Below are 16,186 nucleotides of genomic sequence, written 5' to 3' on the forward strand. Positions count from 1 at the left end.
AATGGTTTTCAAGAAAATCAAAAAACAAAATATGTTTTTTCAATTGATTCATCTTTTCCAACCATTTTCTTTTAACACGGTCTTTTTTAGACTGAGCAAAATTATTTTGGAAATATTTTCTTTTGGTTCTGTTTTTTGCAAGCATAAATTCATCATACAAAGAAACCAAATCAACTTCAAAGGGTTCATTCAAAATAGTCAAAACTCGTAATTGATTTTGATAAACAGGAGGATTTTGAATAGAGGGAGAATCAAAGTCAGATGGAGTAACAAAAACAGAGTCTTCTTCATCATTAACAGCAACATTGTCATAAGGAGAGGAAGATTCAGCTTTAGTAGAATAGAAAGGAGTGCTAACTTGTGAATTACCACTGGAAACTCCTTTTAGCTTTAAATCAGAGGATTTTTCCAAATTCTTTTTCAAAAAATCATTGATCTCACGATCTCTTTTTGAAATACTTTCAGATCTAGCAAAGGAATGTCTTCTTTCGTTGATCCTCAAAGGTGAATTGTTTTGAAAACTTATTTTAACAGTACCATTAAGATATTGTTGGATATGAGTAAGATCAAGTTCATCAAAAACAGGTTTAGCAGTAGAGGTTTCTTGTTCCAACAACCAATCATTAGGAAGTTTAACATCTTGCCATTGAATCATTTTTGGAACTTGAATTTTAGCATCAGGAGTTGAACATTGAATTAACATGGTTTTACCCGAAGGTTCTCTAGGAATCATAGCACAAGGATTCATTTATGTACCCATTAGTTTATAATAAATGCGATAGATCAAAGCAAAAGGCTTACTACCCTCTTCCATGTGATAAACAGATCAAGCAATATTCAATGTCAAAGTTTTAACAATATTAGGACCATCCAAAGCAAGAGTAAGATCAGGATAACAGTTAAAATAAATAGGACCATCATACATAGAAGCAGTGATCATACCAAGAATGCTATCTTTGAAAATCTTAAATCTAGCATCTCTTAAGCACATAAGAATAGAAGCATTAATACCCTTTCGGGTAAGTGGTTTAATAGCAACTTGAACCATACCAATATGCAAATAACTGAATTTTTTAGCAGCAAGGAAGTCATTAATGTTCTTTTTAGTGAACAAACAACATTTTTCATGAACTATCAAAATAGAGAAAATTTGTTCAACAGTTCTAGCTTTGTAAGCAGAATGAAAAATACTTTCAACAAAACTAGTTTTATAAATAGTTTTAGTATCAACTTTAGGAATAGTCCAATTACGAAAATCAGGGATCAACTCATTATAATCAATAGTGTGATCTTCTTCATTTACAATACCAGGAGGACAACTAGTCCTAGAGCTAATAGAGGAGTTGGATCTCCACAATCTATTCATACTATCCTAGGTTCAACACTCAGTTATCATGTTTTTCTCACAACCATTGCATTTCGTAACACATACCCTAACCAACATTATACTCTCACGCCCTACACGCCCTCTCTTAGCTCAAATGGCCTTACAGTTAGGTTCTAGGAATTCACTTTACGACTAGGGTGGCGCCAACGACGGTAAGAAGGGAACACAACAACAGAATATCAAGCGTTCAGGTAGATATGGACAAGAAACAAAGACACAACAACACTATCACCGGCTAGAAAAGAGTGGCTCTGATACCATAAAGGTCGAAGGGGACGCACAGTTGATGGGAAGAGAGACGGAAGCACAGTAATATTGGAAAGAAAATAATGTAAGTAACTTGAAAAGTAAATAACTTGAAAGTAAGAACAATAATCTTGAAAGTAAGAACAATTATAAGGCGGTAGAACCAACCAAGTATATATGAAAATAACTCAAAGTAAATGAGAACAATAGTTCAAAGTAAATGAAAGCAATTTAGAATCGTCCGGTATGGCGGTAATCCGTCCAAGGTGGCGGTAGTAACAAGTAGAATAATGAACATAAAATTAACTGAAAATACTTGTTATTGAAAGTAGGATAAACACTTACAGTAGTAGTAGTGAATACAAGATCTCAACAGTTACAGGTTAACAATTACAAAACTTGAACTGGCTCTAGTTACAAGGTTTGTAAGATTACAAAGTTTGTAGTGAACAAGGATGAATAAGGTAGTAGTAGTGGAAGTAGGGTGAGTTCTCTCTCTAAGAAGGCTAGTTCTAAGGGAAGAGAAATCAGAACTAAAACTTGACTTGAAAAAATCCTGAAATTTAAGGGACAACCCCCCTTAAATAGGCAAAATTTCGGAGTAAACAGTGTCATGAACAGTAAAAGTGAACAGTGTCAGTGAACAGTAATCTGTGAATAGTAATCCGTGAACAGTAAAAGTGAATAGTATTTTTTCCACTTTTTGAATTAAAAACTTCTGAATCTTTTTGTCTTTTACTTAGTCCAACATTATCAGGAGAAGCATGGTAAAAGGGCAAAAGGAACATCATGCATGCCACCATGTACGTAGATTCTCACTTCTTTTCTAAAAAGACTTCAATATGATATTTTTGTTGGCATAAATGAAGCCTTTGTCAGACACATCTTATATATTTGTCTCTACTCCTCTTAAATCGTTGTGTTTTGCCTTTGTCTAGTTTAGTATTGTCACAACCTTTTTGTTACTATGTATTGGTGTGGTCCAACAACTAGGTTGATGTGGTGCATGTTTACATGACCTTATTAGAGCAAGTCTGAACTGCACCTAGTAGTGCCGGGATTTTTGGGGTAGCGTGGTTCTAAAAGTAGCTTGCTTTTGTATGTTTGTATATTTCATTGCATACAAATTTATGAAATGGTATGACTTAGAAGCTAATTGTAATTATTAGGATACGATTTGTAATATGCGGTTAAATTAACTCATATTTATGAATTCAGTATGGCTTGATCTTTCAAATTCTTCTTGGATTCTTTCATGGTCAGATGGGAGCTCCAATATCCTTAGCGGCTGTAGTGTTGGTTTTTTCTTACCCTCTTTAACTTTTTTGGGCACGGTTGCCAATTGGTCAAGTTATTCCATACCATACAGTGAAAATAAAGTCATGCTCTATTTGGAATGTTTGTATCTGATCTCATGTTAGGCCCTTTGTTTTATTTGTCTTGCAAATATGATGTCATTAATTGGGTAAATATCTCAGATTCTATTTATGGTGTTGATCATATAACTTTCTAGTCTATATCCAGTTTACATGTGATAAAAGCTTTACTTACTCTGTAGAAATTGTGTTATTGTTTCAAATATTTAGTTTTCTGCAGTTTATCATTCTCTAATGTGTTGGCCTGATTGTCTTTCTTTCATGCAGAGGATCACATTCAATTGAGTCCGTATCTGTCCTATGTCAGTGGGGCATTGGCGGGGTGTGCAGCTACTGTTGGATCATATCCATTTGATCTTCTACGATCCATATTAGCTTCATAGGCTGAACAGAAGGTATAGAATTTAATTACATGCATGAAGTGATCTCATTTTGTGTTCAAACTGAATTTCTTTCGGCTTATAATATGACTTTTTTGAGGCCATTCTGTGATCTTTGAAGCCATGCAATGCATAAAACATTGTTGCATTGTATTATTTTTAACACACTCTTGCACGTGCTACGTGTTGTGTTACTAGCAAACTTTTATATCAATCTTGGGCATTTTTCATGGATTTTTTAAATATATATACACACACATTCCAAAAAAAAGTGGAAAAAAGAGGGAAGAAGAGATTTGAGCTAGTGACCTCCGCTTCATGAGGTGTGGTCCTAGCCGATTGTACTAGTCCTTGGGGTTGTGCATTCTTCATGGCTTTACCATTAATAAAAAATGAGAACGAGGGTCACACACATTCATTTCATTAAGCTTTTTTTAAGGACAATACTTTACTAAGAAACATTATTATAGATAAAAGATCTTGTGGTTTGGGGCTAAGATATGCTTTTAGTGCTTTCAATACTTTATATTTGACATACGTATATTAACTAAAGACTTAGGGGAATTTGTGTTGAGCATAGACTTTTCCATAACTAGAAATCCTAAGGTTTTAGTTTCCCATCAAAGGGGGAACTATTAGGGAAGTATTTGGCCTTCACAGTTTTAGACAGAACAGAATTGGGTTGGCTGGATAGTCTCCAACCTGTTTGGCTAATATAACTTTTTTCAAGGAGGATGCTTTCCTCATGCCTAGTCCTCCACCCCTTTTGGCTGACACAAAGCTTCCTAATTCAGTAGGTGAAGTTTCCTTTTGTCATTTTAATGCCCCCACCAAAAATTACAAAGGGTTCTATCCAAAGCTCTTCAAACAAACTCAGGGACCTTAAAACATAAAAAGATGTATAGGGGTAGGGAATTTAGGACAGATTTTATTAAGGTTAATCTACTCGCTTGAGTAAGAAGCTTAGCTTTCCATCCTTGAAGCTTCAAGTTCACTTTATCTAAGAGAGTTTGAAATTGGAAAGATTTATTCCTTCTGTGTTCATATAAGCTTGTTTTCTTCCGCCATAGAATACACCCGTCAAGTGTGCCAAGAGTGCATACACAGTAAACAGTGACTCAAAACAACCCGTAAACAATCTTGCAAACAAACAAGCAACTTTATACAGTGTTCTTAAAGGAAAGGCAAAAGAACAAAAATAAACTTTATTCTAAAGTGGCATAGTTTTATTCTTATGAAAATGAGAAAATGAAAAGAGGTTCTACTGCTTTCGGTAATTTTTAAGTAAAATTTTTTTGGAGTAATAACTCGGTGCTAGAGAACTGTCTTATTTTTTAATTTTGTTTTCAATTTTTGTTTTTGTTTTTTGTGTTTTTTTTTTTTTGGGGGGGGGGGGGGGGGGGGGTGGGGGGTATACAAATCTTAAAGCCCAACTTCAGCCCAACTTATTTAAGCCTCCTGAGTCCTGAGGGTCTCGAGCACTAACCAAAACACGTGTATGGTAAGGCCATTTTTGTAAACAGCATATTCTATTTTACATTTTTTTAGCCTTTTGCCTCTAAATAGTTTCACTCAGGCCTGAATAGTGTCTTCAAGATAGTTATGTTACACGTACTATTGTTACTTGAAAATCATAGGAGAAATATATGGATTAGGCAGTAAAGCTTTTATTTATTTATATAGCCTTAGGATTATCAATGTGTGCACCTGCCTTTTTTCCTCATTTTGTGGCACCTTACTTGATGAGTATCTGACGCTGACATTGTGATATCATATCAGAGGAAAACAGAGAGAGAAAGCTCAAAAATTTCAACTGTGGTCTTCTGGGTTTGTGTATTGATTCGGGTGCCGAAAACTGAATTTTTTTGGACTGTTTGGAATTGTTTGGCTGGAACCAGTTTTCATTTTCTTCCAGGAAATCAATTTGTTAACTGTAAGTCATTGATTTCACTTCGCCTCTTTGCTTCTCTATTTATTTATTTTCGTAACTGCTTCTAACTTAGTTACGTAGCACTTCTTTGGAACTTGAACTGGGTCCCCCATATATTTGTAGTGTTTGTGATTTCTTGAGTATTTATTATGTAGCTCACTAGGATGCCTTAGAACTTTATGAAGGTAGGGCAGAAGTATTACTGCCAGCAGTAATATGTGTTTATGTTTATATCAATTAAAACTGTCTTATGAGTCTTGGAAGCTTCAATGATGAGATAGTTCATTAATTTAAATTTGTGAAAATGGTGCTTCCAGGTTTTGCTTATTGAGATTTTTTTTTTTTTTTTTTTTTAATATTTTAGGAAGTATGTTGCTTGATATTACCCCTTTGTATGTTTCTGTCCAGAAATTATAGGGCTCATAATGCCTTTGCAACTGTTCAGCTAAATATCTATTTGCTGTTTCGTAAACATTCCTAAATATGTAGTAGATGTTTGCTAAAACTTCCTTGTCCAAATTTTCAGTAGACATCATATCAAAAGAACCTCATTTTTTGGGAAGATGGGTTTGTCTCAAGCTATTTCATTTGAACTTATCTTTAGGAATGACAAATTTCTAGTGAATTAAATTTTATTTTATCTCGTTTTTAGGAAATTCAAATTCTAAACTTGTTTTGAGGAAAGACGAGTTTAGGACTAATGAACTTGTCTTTACAATAGACGATTTCAACTTGGAGAGCACAAAAGAACATTATATGCATGAGGTTTTTTTTTTTTTTTTAATTAATTAATTTATATTTTATTAATCAGATTTTATTGATAAAGAAAACGAGAACTCTATGTTCACGATGGTCAACGCACAGTATCATAAACAATTACAATCAAATAAAAAAGAGAAACTAATAGAATGCTGGAAATAAAAAAATGGTAGTAAAGTGAATAAATTCCAGATTTTAAGAAAACAAATGTGTAACAGCCTTGTAGACAAGCATATCTGCAAGCAATTACAAACTCATTTTCCTTTTCTTTTCTTTTTAATGCAGGCTGTTCAATTTCTCTGGCACTCTCGTGAATGACTGAATTCTCATAACTCTGATGGTAAGGCTGAAGAGACAAATTTGCAACAAGTGGACCCTGTTCAAGTGAGTTGTAGTTTCTCAATGACAGATTACACTTGGAAGATTCCAAAAGTACAAAAGTAAAAGGAAAAGGGAGGATTTTAAGCAACTTGAAGCTGAAGGAAATTTGTTTATGATTTGGGTGTAGCCTTTTAAAATATATTGCAGCATAATTGATTTGCCTTTCAGGGAGTGTTCTTGAGAACTTACAATACTAAGGTTTTAGCCCTTTAGATTCACTAAAGCATTACATTTGTTCAACCAATGAAAATGACTTTGGTTTTTTGTGGATAATGAGTTTAGAAAGCATGCCTTCACAAAAATGTTGTCTTCATCAATTTTTTACATTAGTTTTCTTTGTTAAATGCAGCCAAGAAACATGTTATTATGTGATCATGTTTTTAGCTGATAACACTTACTAATTAGCAAGTAAAAGACAAAGGAGCAAGACCAAGCCATCTGTGCCCCCCAAAAAATAAAAAACTATAGCCGCGTTTTTAAAATGCGGCCATTGGTCTTGGTCTATAGTTACGGGTTTTAGGCTACGGCTGAAAATGCGACTTTACGCCGAATTGTCTTATAGCCACGTTTTCAAGAGCTATAGCCGCGTTAATTCTAAACATTTAAACCTAAATTTTTAGAACCTAACATAAATAACTACTGCTGTAATTGATATTGGGCTTCTTCTAAAATTTAGAAAAAAGAAGATTCATTAGTATAAACAATTGCCGACTAAAGAAAAATATCAACAAACATGTTATCAAAGCACATGAAAATTTCAGTCACACTTAACACCATATTATTTCACATTTGTAAGCTACTATAAATTGTGGTCTCTAAATTATACAATCATTTTCAAGTATTTGTGCAGCTTGCTTCAACTGAGTTGGAGTCAGTTACTCTAAAATCCAACATTAACATAATAGTCCAAAAACATGGCTTATTTTCATCTTATATAATTAAACATTAGATCGATATGCCTCGCATTAGTTTTAAGGGAAAACGCAAATGAATGGGGTAAATGGAGAACCAGGAGCAAGATCTCAATTAAGGAGATACTTACAAAGCGAAAGATAACCACAACTGTCAAGAGCAAATGCCTTTAAGGAGAACATGTGGACCACTTCTGGTATTTTTCAGCACGTCAAAGTGGAATTTCTCAAATAAAGCATATAATATAGACATTATGATTAAAGTGATAAACACAAAAGGAATAGAAGAATTAAAAATAAATCAATATCCTTAAAATTTATAATAAATTATTTAAATGCAAGCATTTTCTTGGCATTCTGTTAGGATTCTGATCATTTATGCAGTATTACAATTTTCATCTTAATAACATGCCTAAAAAAGAGAAAAAAGAGACAATATATTAATAGCTTATATGGTTATATTCCTACTGCCATTCACCATTTTACAGGATGTCTTGCAAATGGGTCACACATACGAATAATCAAAGCCAGGAGCGAGATACATCCGAATACTTCAAACACTTCCCAAAACTAATGTCCACAATAAGAACTCTCCAACCCATATGGTTGAAATTATTTTAGTTATTCTAGACTCTTCAACCTATCAAAGAACCTAGCATTAGTCAAACAATTATCCAAGCCTATAATGCAAATTAACAGGCAAATGAAACTCAAACATTCCCCCTATAATGGAAAATCTTCAAACTCTCGTGAGCAATAGTAAATAGCTCCTTAATCGGCCACATATTTGAAGGTATCTAAAATGTAGTGGATTCAATGGGTTATCATCATACGATAATATATCACAGGACAGATTACAGAACTATTTTGGACCAATCAAGGCTATTTCTCTATTTGAAGAAAACAAAAAAAAACAAAAAAAAAATCCTTAACACAAAAAACAGATCATTTGGAAATTAGGGTTTTGTTTTGATCCTTACCTTCACCGGTGAGTAAATTGGGATGGGGAAAGGAGATAGATGTACAAAAAGCACGCCCGCAAGAAAGAAGAAACAAATATACTCAAAAGGAGCTATATATCCAAAACAATCCTCTTTGACTAGTCTTTCAAGCGCTTGGTCGCCCCCAGAACTCGGAGAATGCGAGAGCAAAGATGATTCAATTCTTTGTTTTTTGTTTTTGTTTTTGTTTCTATATGGTAACTTGCTCTACTGGTAATTGGCTTTCAGTAAAGTTAAAGATACGGTTTGGATTAAAAGCATTAGAATTGATGGTCAAGTCATGAAATGTGACACAAAGTGGTTCTTAGTTGGTCAAGTCATGAAATGTGACACGAAAGGTAAATCACAGTAAAACAACAAGACAATGACCCAAGCAAAACCAATGGAACAACATGTCCCACAGTATCACTGAGAAGGTTTAACATTTCTACTTTAAAGTAAACAAAATCCATTAAAATAAAAATGGAAGTTTATATAATAGACTCAATCCTAAATTTAATGCTACCTTGTGTAGAACTTACTAATATAATCTTATGCAATGATGAATCCACAAGTTCTTTTATTCTGGATCTTGTTGTACATGAACCAACTACTCATGACTCTGAGAACCAACTTGAAGATTTGCACTAACAACTTTGATGAAATTGGATTGCAGTAACTTCACTTCAAGTTTAATCACCGGATCTTCAGAACTTGATTTGGATCTCTGGTTCATACTTCTAGAGAGTTAAGAAATCTCCAATGCTTGTGTTCAGAACAAGACTCTCCATAAGTCTTGAAAAACGCACTCTAAGGTTGTTTTTATACTTGTAAACCCTAAATCAAATGGCTCACTGGAAAATAATTCAGAACCAAATCTGCATGAATCTCTCAATTGGTTGAGATTTTGGTTCGATTGATTGAGTTAAGTGAAACTCGATAGGTCGAACTAGAATTGAGTTGGAGTCGAGATTCCAGAAACCTTGGGTCTTTTATGGCTTGAATCTTGGCTTGTCTTGTAATTTAACTTGGCTTCAAACATACTCAAAACACGCTGAGATTCTAAACTTGATTACACAATGTCACTGTTTGCCAACTTGGTCCTATCGACCCAACAGTGACAAGGTAGAAAACTTTTATAGAAAATGTTTAGAAGAAAAACCACAGGTGCCCCATATGGAAATCCACTAAAAAAAAGTTGTTAACAGAGTCTAGCTGAAGCAAACGACCCGTTTATTTCTATAAACGCGCGCAGCTACAAACTTTATGGACTTCTTCTATATGATTTCCACTACGAACACAACATCTGCATTAAACTGAAACTTCAGGAAGTTAGTGTACACACTACACACTGACATAGGGTGAAAATCTATGCGGTTTCAACTAAATTCTTGAAGGTTCTTGATTAAAAGTTCATCATATTTGATCAAGTATAAAAGGGACCACTTTGATTTTGCGCTCAAAGGGAAGGCTTTTCTAGATTCATTCTCTGTGGTACAGTGGCCTTCTTAGGTTAAAATTTGTGTAAAATTAAAAACCAGGAAAAGTTATTCATCAAGCATGATTCAGATTCTATATCTCGGGGTCTCACTTGAGCACACATTGTGCAAGAGTTGATCAGCGAATGTCAAGCGAAAATCAAGTGAACTATCTGGTTGATTTAATTTTTCGCTTGAGCAAAACTATCAGCTTTGCAATTCTTTAGGCAGCTCTTCACTTAATCTTATCTAACTTTTTTTTTTTTTGATAAGCTAATTTTATAACTTTAAAATACTTGTTACAACCCTTTTTGATACACAATTTGTCGCAAGGAATTTGCCAACACTGAATCCTAATGAATTGATTAAGTGAATTCATAGTTATTAATTATTTCCTGTAATTTAAGTAAACAATTCTTATTTTACTAGTGCTATGCTCATGTAATGCATGAATTAATCAAAAATATATATATAAATGAAAGAAAGTATTTTCGTTTTTAAGTTGGTTATTTGCTTTCTTTTTCTTTTTTTTTGAATAAACTGGGCATGATTGTTTTTTTAATTGGCGTGATTTTTTCTTTTTTTGAGAAATTTTAATTGGCATGAATGAACAGAAGAAATGTGGCCCACCTATAATATGCATACAGATAAAATAAATATTTTTTCATTTTTTCATTATAAAAACATAAATACTATTTATATATACTATTAAAATATGAGTTCTTGTTAATCAAAAAATTATTTGTAAAAAAAAATTAAACAATATTTTCATCTTATCTTTTTTCTTCTCAACCAAACAAAATAAATTTATATTTATTTTCCATTCTTTCAATTTTCCATAATCTATGTCAAACACACATTCTATCCTCCCAACCTTTTTATGTTTTCCCACTTTTCCCTAATTCCAATAAAATTAATGGAGTCTTAAGTGAAAAATCTCCTTTTATCCTGCAGTTGCATTATTCTTTTGCAAATATTTTCTTACACTTTGTGCAAAAGTGTATTATATTGAATCTTTTAAATTACACAAACCAGAATCTCTCTTTTCTACTAGGTGTTGCTTTATAACTTTCCATGTCTTGTCGTGTCTTTTCTTGAGTAATCAATAACATCCACTGATGATTCTTCTATAATGCCTACTAAAGGTCCTCCACGCAATATTTTATTCAATCAAGCTAGAAATCATCTATAATATTATTCCGCTGCACTTGATTACACATATAATTTATTCCTATGAGTAACCGGTTTCATAAAATTTGAGAGCCATCAATTATTTTGCTTGACTTTTTAACTTGTCCCATATTTTGGTGGGAACTAAGGAAGTATTAACTGATGCAAATGCTTCACCGTTGCGTATGTTTTAGGAATTTTCTCTATGATGTTGCTTAATTCCGTATACTTTTCTAATTTTTTGGTAGGTTGATTATGGCAAACCTCTCTGATCAAGGATATAAGTTAAAAACAGAAGGTGTTAACTAACTAAAACCTTTTGATGATCATGAAACGACAGATGATGAGTTATCTGATAATCAGGATGTGGATGAAAACAGAATTCAAACAGAAAATCAATATATATATATATATATATATTACGGGTGATAATTCGTGTTCGTGTCATGTCGAGTCATGAGTATTTGGGTATATGAGTTGAATGGAAACTGACTCGTTTAGTGAACGTGCCAAGAATCCTCAACCCTACTATGACCTGTTTATTAAATAAGTCGACCCGACACAACATTTTTAACCCGTTTAATTAACAAGTCATGTAAACGTCAATACAAATGACCCGTTTAATAACATGTTTGATTAAAAGGTCATGCCTTGTTACACCCTAAACCCCAAAGGGTCCAAAGCATGAAAAACCAAGCCTTCAAGAGATATTGTAGGGGATTTTTTTTCTTTCCATTTGATAAAATATATATATATATATATATATTGATCTATCCACAATATAAGTCAGAACTCTATGACACACTTACAAACAATACAAACTACAAATCATGTGTCTCCAAATATACATGAAAATCCAAAGCTCCAAATAAATAAACACAAAGTCATGATCCTCTCTAAGATACATAACCTCAACAAAAAATCTAGGTCTATCACACCCAAGGCTAACAAACCTCAAGTGCCCAAACTCTAGTAGAATTAGCTATGGCCTCGAATTATTTAGTAAGTTGAGTTGCCAAAAATTTATACCACAAATCTCCCACTTGGCATAGTACTCCAATCATCACCAATGAACTAAGCTCCATGCCCGATGTATAGCTAATTTATCTGTAAAACTATTCGAGAGTGGAATGAGATAAAGCCTAGTAAGTAGCATAATTAATGGGGGTGGGAGAAATGCAAATCTTATGATAATTAGCATTTTTACAAAACACAAAACACGTTACACTTTGGGAGTTTCCACTTAATTTCTGCAAAATCAGTCTTCAAGGATAAAATAACAAGAATGATTGAAACAATATAGCACAAAGTTTTTTCAAAATATCTCAATGTAAAACTACATACTATATACTATGAGCAATAATAACACCATTCAAAAACTAGAAAATCCAACTCAAGGCCACATGACAGTCGCTGACACAAAGTCGAAACTTAATCGCTGACACAAAGCTGGAACTCATTGCCAATACAAAGCCAAAACTAATCTGCCGACACAAAGTTGAAACTAATCAGTAGCTGAAACTCATTGCCGACACAAAACCAGAACTAATTCACCAACACAAAGCCGAAACTCAATGTCACACAGACTATAATATCTAGCCAGGAAATCACCAAGTAATCACATGTTGAAAGTTCAAAAACGTGTACAAAACACCTTTGAACGTTTAGACCCCCAAATTACAACTTAACCAATACAAGCAATATGTCAAACAACTAGTGTGCGGAAACTTAACACATACTATAATACGAAATTGGTTAAAGACTATCTAAGCCATAACAAAATAAAACCACAGCAGATAATAAAAAGGCAAAGATAGAGAGGAAGGAAGATGCAAACACAAAGACAACACGCGATGTGTTATCGAAGAGGAAACCGAAGTTCTCGGCGAAAAACCTCTCCGCCGCCCTCCAAGCGATAAACAATCCACTAGAAAATATAGTTGGGATACAAGGACAACAATAGACCCTCCAAGCCTAATCTACCCAGTGCACCTAAGCCCTCCAAGCTTCTTGCTCCAACGAGGTTGCGCCGAACCTTTTTCTTTTCTAGCTTCCCGGATTCCGCTACTAGACCGTAGCATCAACCAATGAAGATTGGTTCCTTCCTAACTGCTTCCCAGAAATCCAAACAACTGTCTCACAGTGATGATGATGGTGAGAACCAGGTTTGGTATAATGCCTCTCAAGGATTTGACAATGGAGAGGAAGAGAGTTGAGGAATTTGAAGAGACTCTAAGGTAGAGATTGTGGGTGAAGCAATCTAGTTTTTCTTTAGGGTTTCTCTCTCAAAATTCTCTCTGGAAGCTCTCTTTCAATCGTGGGTAAAAGGGGTATTTATACTGGAGTGGGAGAGGAATGTGAAACGTCAGGTTTTACAAAACAGGGGTGGCTCGCGGCTTGACCTCGCGGCTTGACTAAGTCGCGAGATCCAATCGCGAGTTAACCGTATGGCCAGTTGTCCTGTTTTGTCCTGTAGTGCTCCAGTTAGCATGACTGTTCATCTTCCAGCATGCTTGGCACGTGTGCTGCTTCTGGCGGCTTGCAGCCGCGAGTCACCCGCGAGTCCCAGCCGCGAGTCACTGTTTCTTGCACACTTTTGAGCAATCTTCACTCTATCTCACTCACTACCCTTACAACAAACCCACCTAAATACAGGGTTACTAAATGCTGAATTACAAGCAAATTTGGCACGGAATAAAGCCAATTAGATGGTTGAATAAATTCAACCTTACACATGTCATAGCCCAAGGGTAAAAACATAAAGAGCTCACAGTTTACAAGAAATCAAAACACAATTCAATATCAAGTAATTTCACTAAAACCTTTGAAATATCATACCCAATATATTCACAAGATTCTCAAAGCCTTCAACTCATTTCTTGTCAAGAAGAATTTTTATCAATGTCCCAATTATCACAAGTCAAGATAAAAGCATCTTTAAATTTTGCAAATAATGCAATAAATCCATAAAATCAATTACCAAGAATTAAATCAAAGATGCTTGTCCTTTCCATGCTAACAAATCATGCATTTCCCCATATACAATAACAACTATGATGCACTTTTCATAAATAGTCATATACGTTAAGGTTACAACACGACACTTTTTAGGAAAAATACAATTTCCATAAGTAGTTTCCCAAAACGTGTTTAACCCAAAAACAATGTTATATGCAATATGGTTATTTTTCAAAAATCCCATTAAAAAGCTACTTACCTCGGAAGGCCAACCAATTTTACTTCAACCAAGCACCATGAAATCAACCAATCCCATCACTAGGTCCATCATAAAAAATCTTTGAACCTAAAAACAAAATGATCAAGCCTATCAATAACAATGCCCATCACAAAGTACCATCAAACTTGTCTCCATAGATTGAAAATGTCCCCTAAAATCAAATTGAGGGCCTAGAACTTAACTTGACTATCCAAAGGCGCCTATTCCCAAAGGATACCAAACAAGCGTACAAATAATCCAAAGGAATATAACACAACCAAAGCATTTTAATACACTACCACAAACAATATGCATTTATCAGATAACATAACACATCACTTTAAAAATGAGGTAGCTAGTCTCAAGATTTTCTTTTGGGTACTAACTAATAAAACCAAGCCATTATAACAATTCTTATAAATTCCCAAGCGTTCACAACAAAACAACCATGTTTAAGTGTTACACTAACTCATGTATTAATAATGTCAATACAGTTTACATCATGTAGGAATCAATTATAACATCATCAAATCACTTTCAAAGTTCTAAAACTCATTATATATCTCACAAAGTCCAGCTTTTAATTAAATAAACAACTATAAACAACTAAACCCAACCTCATAACTCAATAAGGTAAAATATCAAACACTTGATGTGCAAAAAGCACAACCTCAAAGCACTTAAACTTTCATGGTTAACACTTTCATTACCCCTTTGTTTTAAAACAAGTTCATAGCACCCAAATCATCAAAGTTTCACATGCCCACCTCTCCACAACTCCAAGACCTCTAAAACCCATTACCCAAGACAAAAACGTGATTGGGTGAACACTAGAGCAAAATGGCTCAAGACCAAACCAAACTTTTCATTCCAAATAAGAATTTCTTACATAAACCCAATAAACTTGCTCTAGCACAAACCCCATAGCTAGATTTTACTTAGTTTTGTTAGGAAAATAGGAATTTTACCTCAAATTCCTTGCTTAGCCAAATGGGTCCCTCTCTTCCCAAAATCTTTTCTTCACAACCGATGGTGATGGCTCGAAAAGAAACTCATGGCTGAAGTATTTTTAGTGGAAGACCATAGAGAGATAGAGGGATTCAAGAGAGAGAGAGAGAGAGAGAGAGAGAGAGAGAGAGAGAGAGAGAGAGAGAGAGAGAGAGATGTGAATGTGAATGTGAAAGTTAGACATGGCAAAACGGGCAGGTCAGGTTTGGGTTGCGGGTCGGATCAATCAGTTTGTGGGTTGGGTCAGGTTGACCCGTATTTTTTCACATTAATTTTTTTTTTTTTTTTATATAAAGAAAACAACATGTCTTTGCCATTTGGATAGTCATGCAACAAATTACTTGATGTAAAATGCATTACTTTGAATTCACCATTTATTAAGAATGAACTCAGTTAAACTTATTAATACTTATTTAATAATTTTATAATTATACAAATCCTAACATTGCTATCTAAAACAAAATAACACAAAAATAAGTAAAACAAATACACAAGTTTTATTTCTACACAATATCAACATCCCAAAATATAAAACAAAATTACAAATGACTTATTGGATAACTCATTTCACAAAGAATAAAAACATATAAGAAATTTACAATCTTGAAAATTAATTTTATAATCTATTATCAATTGTAGTTGGCACTCTATTTCAATTTGAGATATACATTAAAGTTTGATTGTTTACTTATTTATACATGATCTCTTTTATGAACATCATATCATTGTTAAGCCACACACACTCTAGGAAATATCATAATTTATTTTGAAAAGCCGTTTATTTTGGACGAAAATTGTTAAAAAAATAGGTCTAAGCATTCATTATTATGTTAATTTGATACTTTAGCTTCACTATTTTCACACTTGTGAATGTTTCCCACACATGTCTACAATTTTAAATCTATGTTTTTAACTCTACTGTGACCAGATTATCTTGACATATACTTTGCTATTTGATATCTA

Source organism: Quercus robur, chromosome 5, assembly GCF_932294415.1.
Source record: "Quercus robur chromosome 5, dhQueRobu3.1, whole genome shotgun sequence".
Classification (NCBI taxonomy): domain Eukaryota; kingdom Viridiplantae; phylum Streptophyta; class Magnoliopsida; order Fagales; family Fagaceae; genus Quercus; species Quercus robur.